The following is a 17,736-nucleotide window of genomic DNA, read 5'->3' as shown; positions in this document are numbered from 1 at the left end:
CTTTGACCTTACATTGGGTTTTATTGATAGAAAATATCATGGACACTACCTTCAGTGTTAAAAGCAGAAGCTGTGCAGGTCTGAGATCAGGAGCTTTATTAAACACCAAACCGAGTTTCTGTTTATGCTCCTATATAGTGACACCAGTTATGTGGATGATTAAACCCTTTAACTTTTCGTCTTTAACTTTATCAATAAAACAGCTGCAGCATCCACTGACAGTACATCATATAGTAATTTAGCCTTTGCACCGTTTTCATCGTTTAATTTTGGAGTTACTACAAAGAGTGAACATATAAGATGATTAGTCTGTTGTCACTGGGTGATGCTGAGGTCTGAATCTGAGGGCAACTCCTGTAATCACAAAGAAAAGACTCATCACAAACTGTGAAAATGTGAAATTTATCCTTCAAATGTGAAATAAAACTGATTCTTCCCTGTCCTCACCCACTTCAGGTTCTGAAGTTTTGTCCTTACATTTTTTTCAGTTCTATAGTTCTGCTTACAACTGATGTGAGCTATTTAAAAACAAAGAACAAAGTCTGATATACTAACAGATTATCCAGTAGAATATTTACCTCTGAGTCACTGTTACGTTTTTAATGGAGATCTGCAAGGATGAGATGATGGGGCAGTTTTCCAGTCCTGGTTCAGTTGTGCTGCTGCACAGTGGTCATCTGCAGGAAAACAGAAACATATGGAGGTGTTATCACCAACTGCTTCCTCAGTATTGGACAACATATATGTATGCTTCATAGTATTTCTCTCAAAGGATGTAAGCTGTACGGAGTACTGCACATGAAACCTTGAACAGTTTCTTACTTAGAAAGAGTCAGACTGATAATTCAGACTTTTTTTTTTTAACCTAAATATTTAAAACAAGCTCAGTTAAAAAAAGATCCATCAGGAGGATCTGAACACCTTTCAGTTCAGTCAAAGCAGCAGAGCTAATGTCTGAACTACAGGACTGATTTTAATCAACAGCTCAGAATGATTTCTTTATTCGGGGTAAATTCATTCATTTGTATGGATTAGCTAACAAACATAGCTTTCCCAAACAGCGGACTGTTCATCGAGCTAGGTAGCTAAAGACATTGGTTACTGATTAGCTTACAAATACACATTTGATTTAGTGAAAAATTGCAGCGGAGCATCGGGCCCTTCTGTTGGCAAGTCTTACTGCGGAACACCTCACGCTGTCAGTTTGAAACAGTTGGTTGTGGTTTTGGAAAGTTAATGCAGTGTCCCTGCTCTATTTGCCATTCCCAAACAGAGCTATGCAAGTTTCTCCGTGACTGCAGCTACCAGTCAAAGCTTTATTGATAGCTTGTTCAGATTAAATAAAACAAAATACAAAGCATTAAAACATGTTAAAAACACAACAGCCTTAATAAATGCAGAGTAGTTTGGCCCCATAAGCAGGGTTCATACATCATCACTTGAAGACTGGATAGGCTAAAAACTGTTTTTGTACCAGGCTGTAAACATGTTTTGTAATGCTGGAAAGTTGGAAATTTTAGCATAGGCGTTTATGAGGGCTGACTCCCTTTTGAGGCATGCTTCAAGGGGCACCATGAAGCTATAATCTTCACCTGCTTCAAAATGAACTCCAGTTTTTATCGTATTGTTGTCTCCATGAGCGGCTGTATCATTATTCCATTGAAAGTCAAGTGACTTCAAGTAACTTGGGCAGGGAAAAAAATACTAGCAGTGCAAATTGTTCTCAACTTCTAAGCCAGTGATTGAAGCAACTACCAATGAGACTGCATGATACTGATGATTGACTTGTGACATGGTAGTAAACACATTTTAGAGTTACCTAGGCAACTGGAGCCTGGAGTCCACTGACCAAATGTCAGCTTCAAAGAGGTGCTTGACAAGCTAATTGCTCCCTGTCTGGACACAGCTTTAGAGCACTAAAACTGCATTGAAACCAGCAGAACTGACTTATCAGGAAACTGCGAAGCAACTCAAAACCCTGGCTCCAGACCACAGACTTAGTAAAAAATAGATTTCACTGGTTAGTTAATTCCTACCGTGAAGATGTCTCCATCTTGGCTTCTTGAAACATAGTAATCCTAACCTTCTTGCGTTTCCCACCACAATGTGAAATGTGAGCTGAGAATGTTTCTCTTGTCTGTTATTGTGGTCATATATTAATAATAAAAGCCAGACTGGAGTACATGCCCTCAGTGCTGCTTTCCCCCCCAGACAACACAGTCAACATGTTGTGTATGGTAATTATGTGGTGTGCATCATGTGTGGTTCAGTGAGTGGAAGTCAGCATGAAAACATGCTGCTCCCTGGAGCTAGGGAGAACAAAGCCGCTATTCAGGATGCAAAGCAAAGCTCTTCTTAATAAGAATGACTTTTAGATTTCAAAATGTCACAGAGTACAAGGTAAAATATATTCAGACCCCTCCTTTGCAATAGGCTTTCTCACCGAGATCCATTGAGGAGTGCTTAAGAACATCTGAAGATATTTCTCAAAGGCTGGAATAATAAGGTTAGAGCCTAGTGGAGCACTTTTTAATTACTTAGTTACGGCCAGAGTCCTGCGAGAAGTGTTTTACCTTGCTCTCAAACTTCCCCTGCAAAGGCAGAAAGGTCAAACACTTAAAGAAATTACCAGACTTAAAACACTGAAATCTAATTGTCCTTACAGGTACTTCTCTTAATTAGTAAAGTTTTGGCTTATGTGTGGCACGCTGAAACAGTTTGGTAGGATCCAGGAGGAGCAGGAAAGCATGTGAATATCTAAATAAGAATGACCCTTTGTAATAGCATGTTATAGGATCCTCTTGAGTCTGATGTTGCACCAAATGTCATGGTAACAACCTTGCCGAACAGGGTGCAGTCTCCCTCCGTCACAGCCCCCCATCCTGACTTTCATCATTAAACTGCACACATGGGCAAGAGCCTTTGAAAATCCTGCCACTATTGAGCACTCTTGAAAGAAAGGCTCTTTTCATTTAGTGGTCTACTGAAGATGATTTGCTTTCAGGGGTTTTAATTGTTGCTGTGTGATGTTCAACAGGCTAAGCTGCTCCAGAGAGCTTGCTCTCCTCATTTGCATTAGTGATTGATGGCGGCTGATTTTCCCTTGAACTTTCAGGGATGTAGAGTTCAGAGCGCTGGAGGCGGATGTGATGGTGGGAGCAGAGGAGGGGAGAGGAGGAAGGGCAGGCAGGAAGCATGCTGGGCTCAAGAGGGACAAGCTCTTTAGACAGACCATATTCAGCGATATTCAGACAATCAGCTAGAGATGCTTTTTGAAAAGGCTTGATTGTCATTCCGTGTGATAATAAATAGTCAGTCAGTAATCTTCCAAACAGGGCTTTTAGCCTCAGAGAGCACAAATACACATTAACATTAAATCCTCATTGAATTGGTGTTTTCAGAGCGTTTTGAATAAACACGGGGTGTTTTGTTGAAGCAGGATGTGAAACGAGACAACCTTAACACAAGTTGGATGTCTACTGTGTCTATTTAATCATTAAAATAATAATTGTTAGACACAAAAATGCTTACATTTGCATCAAATGTGGGGAGGTTGTTCAGGAAGAGCATCTAACCCAACCCACAGCCACTGCAACACTTACTCTTAGTTTCATGCTACACTGCTGATGGACAGGCTGTTAAACACTGATGTGATGTAGTTATTTTACTTTTACCCACTAATAGAAACTAATAAACAATATAGAGCTACTTTCATTTACTCCCTGATTTGCAAGAGGTTCACCACAGCAGGTTTGATTTGTTGGATTTTTATAGACTTCATGACACAACCCCCAAGGGAATGGTACCACCTGCTATGGAGCCACTAAACTAATGAACAATCTAACTTTTTCACTGAGAGAAAGTCTGTGGTTTTGCTTTCTCACTGAGACAGAGACACAGGAGAGGCCATGTCTACTTAAGAGCGACTATAATCAGCCTTGTTAAAGTGTGAACAGGGTTGTTTGTACAGAGAATTATTACCTGCCGAAGGTTGATAAAGAGTTTCAGCTTAACTGGATGTCACAACTTTACTGTTTGGTTCACTACTTGGCTGCAGCAGGAAGCTGTTTGCAGACAAAAAGCTCTAAAACCCACAATGCACAACACCACTACAGGAGCAAAAGCCAGGCAGACAGTTAACAACAAGAAGAGATCAAGACACAATATTAAACTTGATTCAGTACAATAAATGGTGGATGTAGTTATCCGGACATCTCCCCCTAGTTTGTGAAGTCCCGTTTTTGATACCATAAGAACATTTTCACCATCAGCATTTGGGTGTATGGAGACTTGATGTGACGATGGGCACAGATATAACCGTGAAACCACCTCCTTTCTGACCAAAATTTCCAAAACGGTCCTCGTGTTTTACACAGTACGGCTGAAAATGAATGTCTAAGACTGTAAACTCAGCAGGAAATTTTTTACAGAGATCCCAGCTCAGCAGAGGACTTTTTTCCCCACTTCTGTAGGACCGGAAGTCTTTTTGCAACCACAGGTATCGCCATGTGTTGCCCCTTTAAAAAGAATCCAAGTTTAAAGCACTTCCACGCTAGATTTAGTTTTCAGACCCAGAAGCTACTTCCATCTTTTACACTGTCCACAGTTACGACATAGGGTTTCAGAAGGGTTTGCAGCTACAATACAGCATAGATTTAACACTGAGGCATAAATCTCACAAGTCCCAGAGTGTTCAAACAAACAGGTCAAATAAACAATTTGAAAAAGGTGTTGAGGGCATAGATGTAATAGTAATAACTACAGGAAATTTAAATGTCACACTTGCTACACATTATTACCAGAGAAAATAATAGTTATTAGGTACACATGTAAAATAAAGCAAAGAAATGCAACAGCTCTACCCTAAATTCTTCTTAAGAAGCATCTGTATTCTCAGTTTGTGTTGATGAGTTCATAAAGCTTAAGTGATTTTGCTTAACTAGACTGGATTACCCTTAAAAGTGTTCCTAATATTTTGCATTCTCATTTGTAGGTTATAATCAATAAGATTAATTATTCATTATTGATTAAGATTATATTTTATTAATAAATTAAATAAATCTACTCTAATAACCTGTTGAAACTCATGGATTAGGATTTTGCAGAATTTTGTCAGATTTCTCTTTGTTATTTTATTTTATTTGTGAGACAAACAGAGGCACAAGCATATACAAAAGCAACATTTTGGTACACTGAGAAACAACAACAAGGTTCAAAAATCTGTTACATCATAAAGCTACACAGCATTTTATTTCAGCATCTGGTGCAGCGATATCCGACTAAACCTTTAATACTATGTTTCATTGCCAGGATAAAAGCTCTTTGCTCTGTGAGATAGTTCTTGTTTAACGGTCTATTTCAGAACAAATGAGCTCTATATTAACCTGTGGTGCCCTAAAACTGTCTGTTAGACATTATACTGCCTGATAAAAGTCCAGATTCTTTATAAATGTGCAACCTTGATGTAGGGTTACATAGTCTTTAGTGGAGTCATTGTTCTGGCAACACCTTATATAATCTAACACAGCCTTAAAGCTGCTCTGATAGATATTCTATATTAACAGTGGGTGAAATGATTCCATTGTATGTAATGTGAAAGATTTCACTGAAAGTGACGATTCCACTGAGAATTATCATCCGACTCTGCAGTTCCCTGCAGCTCTCTCAGAGTTTTACAGCCTGCAACTTTGCTGTTGTGGCTCATTGTCACAGCACCACCTCGTTTCCCAAAGCAGACAGCTGTGTCACAGAAAAAAAAGCTCAATTAAACCTGATGTGCACTACCTGCCCAGCAGTAAATGGCAGACAGATGGAATCACAAAAAAGCTAGTGAAGACATTCAGCATCTGAGGGGCTCGACTGTCCTCCTCTTCTTATCTACCTGTGGTTTTGACATTTCAGTCCCCTGACTGCCAACAGTAACCCCTTTGCTATGTGATTATTAGGACCAAATACCAGCTGATATGCATTAAAGTGATATGCAGATGCATTTGGAGATGCTAGAAAAGTGAAATTTTCCTAGATATTAAACCCCATATTGTTAAAATTAATATACTGCATGTCTGGCTATTCACTGCTCCTCTTTATCTGCATGGGGTGTTTCATTTCTCCACCAGCAGATACATGAAATAAAACAGAGAGGCAAGCTGGGTCGTGCTTGATGCATTTTATGCTCTGGATTAGCATCACCTGTCAGAAAGCTTCTTTAGCATCTTGAATCAAGTCAGACTGAAACTGAATCTATTAGGAGCAGACGCAAGCTGAAATCACAAGGTCCCGTGGGCTCTTAAATGGATTCAGCCCTATCCCTCCATCTTTGGATGTCACTATTGAAACCAGTCTTATTGTGATTGTGGCACTATGGAGTGGAGGGTAGCTTTCAGCACTGAAGCAAAGAAGATTAGCTCAGCCTACAGATGCTTGGTTTGCTGTGAGCACTGTTTGGTGATAAAAGCATGCCCGGCAGAATCAAAGTGCGTGCGACAATCAATTCCAATTCACTTTACAGACAAGGCTAATTCAATAACCTTCCTTTTCCACATATACACCCTAAATGGTAGTTGACACCTGCTGCTGATGTTTTGAATAGATGCTCTCTGCTCTGAGGTGAACAGAAACCGGCTGCATCACTATCCCAGCACCAGCCTAGTGTTTGTTTGTTTTTTAAGGATACCATTTCAACGAAAGCTTTCTTTTTGCTGATTGAGCACTGTTGAGGAAACGGCTGACTATGAGAACTCGTTGTGGCAGTCCATCCTCCAACTATGAGACAGACACATCACTTTTTTTTCTTTTACTGCATTCAGTCTTTGAATAATGCATGCTTGCTAGCTGCATGCATCAGCAGCCTCCATGGCATTTCTTGTCCTTACAGCCGAATTGCAAGCAGCCCATCTGCACCCATCAACGCTGAAAACTGAGCCAGCAGCAGGAGTGCTACAGTGCTCAGCAGCCTGCTTGCTTAAAGTGGGCACTACCCTCCAAACAGTCCTGTTTTTTGTCAGACTGTGTCGACAGCGGATGATTGTCGGGGTATATCATTTTCTTTGGTCACTATACACTCAGTTCCTGTAACAGCACTCAGAGGTTTGCAGATACGAGACATGAAAGATGGAGCATAGCTGGAGTTTGAACACCTCAGCTCTCACTCCATTTGAATGCCAAAGATCCTAGCTTCATGCTCCGTTTTCACAGCTCATTTTGTGCCATTTGCAGAACCGTAGGACTTGAGGGAGAAGCTTCACTATTAGGTTGCACAACTTCTGAGAAATCTCTGTAAGTGTGTCCAACCACATCCAGTCATTCTTTATAAAAAAGACATTTCTGTGGTTTGACATAGAGTCGTGCAGGTACTCTTTATCTTCAGCCTCCGCAGAGGCTTTTTTCATTCCCAGCTCACAATTGTTGCTGCCCTATCTGAGATTTTAGGATTATGTGATTTGAGTTTAGACAGAGGCATTTTTCATCTTTTATTCTCCTGCCCTGGTCATTGCCAAATAGGTCTGGCAGTCGTAAATCAGTTGCTGCCATGTTAGACCTGTATGCCAAAAATCTGAAGCCTTGGCAACCACATTATAGTGTTTGAAGTCTGCACTGTCTGTATGAATGATCACATTTGTTTTTCAGACGCTGTGGTTGCATCAAGACACCTGTCAAACAATGGGCAGAAAACGTAAAATAAAAGTAGCATTTCTGCGACAAAGCTCCGTTACTACCCTCTAGCTTTTACAGAAATCCCACAAAATAAGATTGCAGAGACTCTAGTGTTTTGCTTCATGACTCACAGTAGCGTCAGACATATTGCTTTTGCCAAGTACAGTACTGTAAGCGCACTGCTACTGTAAGAGCGCTGCGCACCAATAAAACCCCCGAAGTGCATGATACTACAAATAAAATCTTAACTTCAGAATAAAACACATTATTACTGCAAAATTAAATTATATGCTCATGAGACTTGGAGCGAAAGGAGAATGAAATCAGCAGAAAACGGGAAGAGGGATTGGATCTCAGAGCACCACAAGCTTCAGTAGAAGCAGCCTATTATCTATAATCATTTGGGAGGCTATCTGAAACAAGACCTTTAAACCACAGCCCAACCCTCTGCAGACTGTCAGCCCACTAATAAACTGGCTTTTCAATTAGTACCTATCTGACATTACAACGATAACACAAAACCAATTACACGCCGTGCTGCAGATAACTCGTAATCCACTTAATTGGCCTGATTTGACTTCTTCTTTTTTTCTTATTCCCTTCCTCTGCTGCTGCCGTAGGGCTTTTTGTTCCCCAACCAGGAGAAGGTATCACATTGAATTATCAGTTTTGAAGGCACATGTGAGATAGCAGGTCGGCCAGACTCCTGGAGGTCCTGATAAGTCTTTTGTGTGTCTGTGTATTGGGATGTTGATGACACCTTTGGAGGTGAGATGAGCAAAGATTAATCTGTAGCTTCAGGATTTAAATTTCACAACTCTGTGCTTCTTGTGTTTTTCCTTGATGATGTTGTGCATAGCTTTAAGCTTTACCTCAGATTTGCAAGAAAAATATTCAGACACTTGTGTGTTTTCTTCATATACATGGAGACATTACACCTACAGGAGCTTCTATGACATTCCATTCTAAATCTACAGGCAAGATTTTGGAGTGGGCCTGTGGGAATTTTTGCCCTTCATCCAGAAGAGCATTTGTAAGGACGGATACTGATGTTTCCATTCTAATTCATCTCAGAGGTGAGATCAGAGCTCTGCCAGTCAAGTTCTCCTGCACCAAAATTCTTTTTCTGCCAACCCCAGAAAACAACCCAATGGCATTATCCCTCCTGTGCCAAACGTTACAGTTGACACAATAGTCATACAGGTAATGCTCTCCTAGCATTTGCCAAATGCAGATTCATCCATGAAACTGCCAGATAGAGAAGTGAGACTTATCACTCCACAGAACATGTTCCCACTGCTCCAGGGCCCGGTGGCAGCATGCTTACACCTATCCATCTGGTGCTTGTTATTATTCTATCATGAAGCTGGAAACTCTTGCTATGAAGCTCCTGCTGCACACATTTAGTGCTGATTTTAATGCCAGAGGTGGTTTGTATATCTCCAGTTATGAGTTAGCAGAACGTCTGTAACTTTTACGTGCCTCAGCACTTGACAAGTGGCACTTGGTGACTGAGTTGCTGCAGTCCCCATACACGCCCACTTTGCAATAATACCACCTACAGTTGATTGTGGAAGATCTAGATTAGACATTTCATAAAATGACTTGCTGAATCACTGACTTGAATAAAAGAAGCTCTATATAGCTACCCATTCTTTTGCAAATGTTTGTGAAGGCAGACTGCATGGCTAGACACTTGATTTCATATTTCATACTCCTGTGGCAATGGGAATGGAAACACTCAAATTCAAAGACTGAGAGGTGTGGCTCAATGGTTTTGTCCATATATTTTATCATGCAAACATATGACTATTAATGCTTCTTTATTCTTCTATTTACCAAAAAATTTTCTTTAATGATGTAGTCAAATGCAATGTTTTTCTGATCAGCAGTCAAAAGGCATTCAATTTACTATAATTCAATATACTATACTATCAGCTGCTGATAATCAACTAGTCATTTCAGCCCTACTGTTGCTGTGCGATGTTTTGTCACAGTGCAATAACTATTAACATATATTTCACAGTATCAGAGATTATAAGTTACAGAGGGATTATTATTTTTGTCCTTATTTTGGTAAAAATTATATAACTGAAAGTAAAAGGAAAGAGACTATTAGAAACCCCTGATTCATGAAAAGGATTCTCATTACTGTTTTCAGTGCTGGAAAAAGACAGAAAGAAGGAAAGTGAGCTGCAGATCGAGGAAATGAGGCTTTTTGGAAGCAGCAGAGATGAATAAGTAGACTGAGTGAGTGCAGCTATTAACCCGAAGCTGTTTCAGCTTTGACTGATAACACAGACCTGACGCTAATGATGCCACAGAGTCACAAGAACAATCAAGCACCTTAATCGTGAGGAGAACGAGAAAAAAACAAACAAAACCCAAATAGCTGCATTCAAGCTACGACGTTAAGCACTCAGACGAAACTTTGCTGTTTGTGCAAACTGACACAAAGGACAAATAATTAAATAAGGGAAAGTAATAATTGTCTCATTTAGCATCCATGCAAAAAGTGATCATCAATTTCCAATTTTTAATCACGATAGGTCTCAGTAGCCTTGAGTGAGTGACTTTCATTGCACACCTGATATGAGGCAACTCATCTCACGCGTCATACAACGTACAAATCGATCATAATTTGCATCAAAATGATATTTCAGGCGAATCTTTTTTCACGGTGTCTCCTCCCTGTTTAGGAAAGCAAACAAAAGTCATTTTTGCTTCTGGCTGATTGGTACGAATGGGTGGCACAAAAAGAGATGGTAGATGCATTCATCAAATATGGCAATTTGCTTAATGGACTCTGACAAAGCCATTGGCGGTCTTTATTTAGATGCAGATGACTTCCTGCATAGTGGCTTCCTCTGTGACTGTTGCAGACGCCTGCCATAAGAAAAGAGAAGAAGGCTCCCTCCTGTTTTTTGTTTTTTTTAATAGACTGACAGTTAATCACCAATGCTGTCTGTCTACGTACGAGACTGACTGACTGTTGACACGCTCCCTAAAACTCTCTTCTGGCTTACATTATTTTCAATTTATTCTGTTAAATCTTTATTGAGAGCCAACTATCTCTCAGCTAGACTGCTGCACATACAGCATACAGTACGAAGACAGATAGTTACGACTGTCATAAAGCAGCAAGAAAAAGAAGGTTGATTGAAACTGTCTGTGTCACTCAAAAGCATAGCTGCCACCCATAAACACAGTCTGCCGAAAGAGTGAGATAAATTGTTTTTCTAATTCTTGCTCATAACAGCACTTGATATTATAGGCCATAACAAATATGCCAGCAAAAATCGTCCTATTCTGTATTCAATTGCTGTATTGCTTACGGGAAAGTTTTAGGCCTGGGAGAGCTGATAAGCATTCAACCAGCATACTGAAGACATAGGGCTTTCCTGCTATTGAAAAAACTGAGAGCACCAGCCTCTGCTGTTGGGTGTTGGATATTAATGTGTTTTATACGCACAAGCTTCAGTTTGTGTGTGAAAATATCCACATTATCAAATGTTTCTCAATACAGCGTCTTAAGAAATATTTACTATGGCGTCAGAGTGTCCGATTTAGCACTGCAAATACATAGGATATCTGAACAGCTGACATTTATTTCTTCAGAAGAGCTGTTTTTCTTTTTTGTTCAAAATTAATAGTTTTAAATCATTTTTCAAGCATTTCGTGGAACAAATGGCGTCTCTTTTGATGAAAAAAAAATAAAAACCCCAGACATTTTAAGATGTTGCCTTCAGCTCTGGCGATTGATCAAACAATTATTTGTAGATCTATCAATAATTAGCTGCAGCCATGCATTAAGCAACAAAAAGGAAGGGGTGAAAAAAAAGAGAAAAGCAAAGTAAATTAAGATATTTGTCATGTTTTGAAAAAATATCTTAAAGGCACAAAGACAAAGATAAACTGGGATTTCATACATTTGTTGCTCAATAATTAGACCAAAGTCCTTTGGGCCTCAGCTTTGAGGTTGGTAAGCCTTTTGTAAAAAAAGAAATAAATAAACAAAATAAATGGAATTCTTCTTTAATGAGGCTTAAATATGACTTCTACGCTTAAGATATCCTAATGGAGATTAATCTTCAGCATGCAGTGGCTTCAAATCCACTGCGTCTCTCATGGAAGAGGAGAGATTAACAGAAATCCGCCAGGGAGGATGATAAGTGTTTTTTTTCCAGCTCACACAGGGACTGAGGGTCTACTGAGACGCTGAAATGACCTGTATTGTACCAGAGAAGCCCTTAGCATTAGTATGGTAACCAGCTTCAAGCAAGGACCTTCAAAGTCTGTCAAAGAAATGGTTCGTGGCAGAGACTCTTATGCCCTGCAGGAAGAAGTTCTCAGAATTCAGTCAAGGGTCAGTGAAGTTTTCAGGCCGAGATATAAAAAGCTTTTACTTTAAGATGAAATTTAAGTGGACAAATACTCAGGAGTTTCTCAGGGACTGCTTGAGAAACCTAAATGAGTCAGACAATTTTCTTCCAAGTTAGGTTAATGCAAACAGATTTGTAGGAATACATAAGGGGAAAAATCCCAGGGTGCTACATATCTAGATATAAACAGTGCATCCTTTAAGCCAAAGTAAGTCCATCCTACACAAACAACCATGTGACATATTGATTTAGGGATCAGTACATCGTTACCGTGTTGAATGAGCATAGGGCAGATGCATATCTGTTCATCATTCAGCCAGCAGCAGACCTTACTGATGGCATTTGATGGTACAAAGGTCAAAATTTCAATTGGACACATGAGACTAAACCATCAAATCAATGTTTCTCATCGACTTGATAGAACATAAGCAATCACCCTCCTTCATGATGAAACGCAGCACAGAAACACAGGACAGATCTTATTTCTGTGGACGTGTCAGGACCTTGTCACAGCTGTGGTGATGGAAGGAGGTGATTGTTGTTCCCATCTGGCCACGTAATGAGCTCAGAGCGAGACACGGGGTTACTAATAGAAATGTGTCATACGCCACATACAGCACAGTGGGAGCAAAACAACAAACTGTACAGCTGTTGTCGCTAAAATAAAAGGACGCTGGCATTTCATTTTGAGTGTCTCATTTTATAATTCTCTTTCTCACTTACTGTCACAGTGTGATGTGATTCATCCTTTTACAAAATTACTCCAATTGCAAGGCTTGTTTTTCCTGGGCTCACTTAGTTTGTGAGGGAGGAGGCTGTGGAGCTGAACCGCTTAAGTGCAGCAGTTCATTGAAATTCATGTGGGAAGAGCATGCAAAAGTGGTCTGATCTCTTTAGAGGACCTATTTCACTTTCAAATAAAATGTTACAGTTGAAGGGCAGCCGCTCAAAGGCGTCAGGAGAGCGCAAAGTAAGAAAGTATGGGGAGCTCCAACACCAATGCCCCTTTGGTCTTTACCTCAAAAGTGCATAAGAAGAAGCAGTTTCAGCTTAAATCAACACTGAACACAAACCCGAGCTTAAAGAGTTAAAAGTGGGATGGTGGGAAATTTTGTAGTACACAAGGAGCGTGAATGAAATACCAAAAATGAGGGCCAGTGGATAATGTTTCAACAGCTAATTATTTTAATTTCATTTGTGTAATGGGCCTGGGAGGGGAACAGGAATAGATCATTCTGCTTAAAAATGGCACCCAAGTTCATCAGTATTCCTCTTTCATAAAGTGAGAATTGATGCAATAATAAAGAGGGTTTTAGTGTCTATTGCTGCAAATACACTGCAAAAATGCAAGTCATCAAGTCCATGTTGATGTCTTTAGATGCCTCATCCTGTCCAACCAATACTCAAAACCCAAGTGAATGTGCTACTGCAGAAACAATAAAATCATTACTGGAAGTGCTGAATGTACTAAACTGGTTGGTGGTTTGGGTTCAGTCCAAACACATTCTGTAAGCTGTCATCTGTAGTCTACACTACTACTGGACTACAGTGTATGTGATATGATATGGCATAGAGGATTTAGCTTAGTAAACTGTAAGTAACCAAAGACCTAAAAAAACAAAGCCCATAAAGTAAACAGGAATCCAAAACACAGGTGAGACAGAGAGTAAATCCAAAGAACATCACAAGAACAAAGTTAATTCAAGTCACCTTGAATGTTGTGTGGCTGTTGCCAAGATGTTGAGTATATAATTTTCTCACACAACCATCTCAAGTGAGAATGGTCCAAAAGAGAAAAAATATCCAGTGAATGGCATTTCTCTGGATGAAAACGCTATCTTAAAGCCAGAGAAGAATGGTTTGATTGCTTTCAATTGATATGTAAAAAGTAATTCAAATAATCCTAAGTTACACCAAGGTGTACAGAAGAGCATTGGTGACCACACAGCACACTGAATCAGCAGAAGACCACACCAGTTGCCACTCCTGTCAGCTAATAGGTCAGAATTTGTCATAAAAAATATGAACGCGTGGATCCATCCTGCCTGGCATCAAAGGTTCAGGCTAATGATGTCGGGTATGTTTTCTCTGCACTCTTTGGACCCCTTAATTAAGTGAGTATCATTTACACACAGCCTACCTGAATATTATTGCCGACCAAGCCCAGCACATTTATGACCACAGTATACCTACCCAACTTCTGATGGCTGTGTGATGTTATCATGTCAATATGGACTAAAATCTCAGAGGAATGTTTCCAGTACCTTATTGAATCTATGCCTTGAAGATTTGAGGGAGTTCTGAAGGCAAAAGAAGGCCCAACCAAATACTTGCGTGTATCTAATGATGTGATTACAGATTAGACACAGAAGAGGGTGAGATATGAACATGCAATCAATGACAGGTGAAAATGATCAGGAAACGGACCATGCAGGAAAACTAACCTGAAAGTAAAACATGAAAAGACCCAAAGAAACAAACACAGTCAACACCAACAATGAACAAAGAAACACAGTGGGACTAAGGAACAAAAATGGAAGTGAGACAAAGGGCAGAGAAAATAAATACTAGGGAAACTATTAATTATTCCAACAGCAATAATGATAATAATGACTTTTTTATATAAGACTCACATTCTACTAGAATGCCCAGCACATAAAACACAACCCAAATGGTAAAAGGTGGGAACAAAAACAGGTATAATGACAACAGGCAACAGGCAGCCAGTAGACCGTGTCCCTTTTCACACTCAAGGAACAAACACACCTTACACAGAGTGGGATGAACTGAGGTTACAGACTTATTCCAACTCATGATCATGACTCACAAAAGATGTTTATAGGCTGTGTTTGCAGAGTCAAGGTCATGTTAATCCACATCGCTGGAGAGCACAGTTTCAGTTATTTTGGTTATATTTCATGAGAGAGTCGTGTAAAGTAAAGGATTTAGTTAAAATAAAACAAAACAATACACAAAAAAACACACCACAACAAAACAAAACAAAACACATGATTCCACAAAATTTAATGCAAAAGGCAATTAAACACCATTTCAATTCAATTTTATTTATTTAACACCAAATCACAACAGCAGTTGGCTCAAGACCCTTTATATTGTAAAGTCGAGACCTTAAAATAATACAGTGAAAATCCTTTAAGCAAGCACTTGGCAACAGTGGGAAGAAAAAACTCCTTTTTAAGAGGAAGAAACCCTGCCAGAACCAGGATTGTGTCCACCTGTCATGAAAGGCTGGGGGAATACTATTAAATATTCATTTAAATATTCATTAAAAAATTAAATAAAGAATCCAAGTATTGTTTTTGTTTGTTCTGCCACATTCAATCACTGGTAATGGCTGGTAAGTGATAATATCTGCTCACTGTTTATAAATGTCCACAAAGGTATTTTTTTATTGTATTTTTTTTGTTTAATTTTATTTGCAGCATAGCAAATAACAAAACAATTCAAAGGGCCTGTGTATACCTGGGCTTCATATGCAGTCCCAGAGAAGTAACATCTGTTCCACACCCACATACCATACAGTGGGAAGATCATTTATTTACATGACAAATGTAGTGCAAAATCATCTATTACACATCAACAGACTAAACTGATACAAAGGGCTTTTCTGTGCATTTTGTGGTATTAAACTTGTAAATAATTTCTGGTTTTGCCATCTGCTTATGTTTCTCTACCATTGTCAATCTCCTGCGATCAAACGCAACCCACACAGGTTGTCAATGTTAAACTCTTGATATATGCTTACAGCTTCCTACAATAACAGCAAGCACAACTTTGGTTTGACTAATGGTTTGTTTGCGTGGCAGATAAGGATTATCCAGAACCACAAAAAAACCCCAAAATTAAATCTTGACAAAATGTTATTTTCTGGTAATTACAGATGGTGAAGACACGATCGAATTCTGCACATAAGAATAAATTAAATCCATTAAACATATTCATTAAAATGTAGCTACAGTCACTTTGCTTGTGCACCTTAATCTGTTAAATACATGTTTATCCAGGAATACAAAGCACCAGATGTACAGTTTGCAATTAACTTTTCCTAATGCAGACATGAATACACTGGTGATTTGCTAACTTACTTACTGAGCTTGCTTTCTTACACCACATAAATTAAATTCACCTTAGAAAACAAAATGGTATTTTGAAAACAGACTGCAGAGTCTCTATATACCATACCGTGCAGCCTTCACAGCCAAATAATTAGAGAATATACTGTATTCTTTTTCTTATCTTATTGGTTTAAAGGTCTTTGGTCAGCATACACATATTTTAAAGTACAGTATTGTGCAAAAATCTTTAACCACCCTTATTTCGTAATATTTTCCTTCTCCATAAGTACTATTAGTGATTTTAACCAAAAATTTCCAATTTTGATGTTTGACTATAGACCTTTTGCCACAGATTTTCAGTCCGGTTGTTGTGTAATTTGGCCTATACCCCAGCCTTTTCTCCCTGTTTCATTTCCTTAAAAATGGCTTTTTGACAGCCATGCTTTCAATGATATAATTTCTGTAGAGGCTTCAATATACAGTAGATGGATCAACTTAAGGTTCAGATGGATCTCTCATGTCCTGTGTCAGGTATTTGCTGGACTTTTTCCCAGTTTTAAAGGACATGAGTATACTGTTCATCTGCTGTAGATAGTGTTTTAGGTCTGGCATTTCTTCTTTGTTCCTCTACTTGCCCACTTTCCTTTAAAGACACACCACACACCATGCTGAGATATGTCAAGTTTTTGGCTTGCAAAAATACTATTTTATGCCTGTAAAACTGTTATCTTTGCCAGTATTCATAGATTCGACTGAAGAAATTGTAACAAATGTGTTTTTTAACAACAAGATGTCGGTAAAAGAAATGCCTAAAGATATCATTTGAAATTGGTTCTTAGTTCTCTGTTATGTGTAGACACAAGACTGGTTTATCCCCTGAGCTAGGTTTCCTTTTTATGCTTGAATGATTCATAGGTCAGTGTTAAGTGGCTTAACAAATTAAAAAAACAAAAACAAAAAAAACGGCACAAAGAACTGAAGAGAATGCTAATGATCACTTTAAAAATTACCTACTGGCAAAATCTAAAGAAACCAGGAGTGGCCCAAGAGTTTTGCACAGTATTATAGCTACATATTTACTTTTTAAAAAACAAAACTATTTTGTCAAACTAATTTAGTCAGTCTTGATAGGCTGATCAAGAAGGCCACACTCTGTGTGCAGTATTGCTAAGTTATCATTTAGACCAATGACTGTATAAAATTTTTATATTTTATACAGTCATTGATTTAGACAGTGGTAAGCTCACAGTGTTTTTCACTTTGATTTAGCTTTTCTGCTATTTTTATATTCAGTGTAATAACGTTGAACCCCTGAATTCCCCTAAGAGGACGTTTTATATCTTGTATGAACCTTTGCAAACAAATCAACAAGAAAACAGATTATTAATTATTGATATAGAATATAATACACATGAATAAATGAAAGCTATGTGCTTACGTGTAACACAGCGGTAGCTAAGTTGAGCTCCTGTGCTTTTGTTTTTTTCCTAATGAGCCCGCAGGGTCCGCTGATAGAGAGGTTTTTCTGCAGTTTTCCATGTAAAAACTGGATCCAAAAGTTAAACAGGTTTGTGTGCTTCCGCTCAGAGATGCCTTCTTTTAACTGCCGTGATACATTAACCTGG

General features: G+C 38.9%; 1 long non-coding RNA gene across 1 annotated transcript; it reads right to left on the bottom strand.

Moving 5' to 3' along the window:
- Positions 1-216: 216 nt before the first annotated feature.
- On the bottom strand, positions 217-2,129 carry LOC120433592. The gene is made up of 3 exons (XR_005608644.1): positions 2,037-2,129; positions 579-677; positions 217-354 (listed from the first exon to the last, which is right to left on the bottom strand). It is a non-coding gene; the product is annotated as an uncharacterized LOC120433592 (long non-coding RNA).
- Between the last annotated feature and the right edge of the window lie 15,607 nt (positions 2,130-17,736).

The sequence above is a fragment of the Oreochromis aureus genome, linkage group 16 (genome assembly GCF_013358895.1).
Source record: "Oreochromis aureus strain Israel breed Guangdong linkage group 16, ZZ_aureus, whole genome shotgun sequence".
Lineage (NCBI taxonomy): Eukaryota > Metazoa > Chordata > Actinopteri > Cichliformes > Cichlidae > Oreochromis > Oreochromis aureus.
This window is presented reverse-complemented; position numbering and strand designations above follow the sequence as displayed.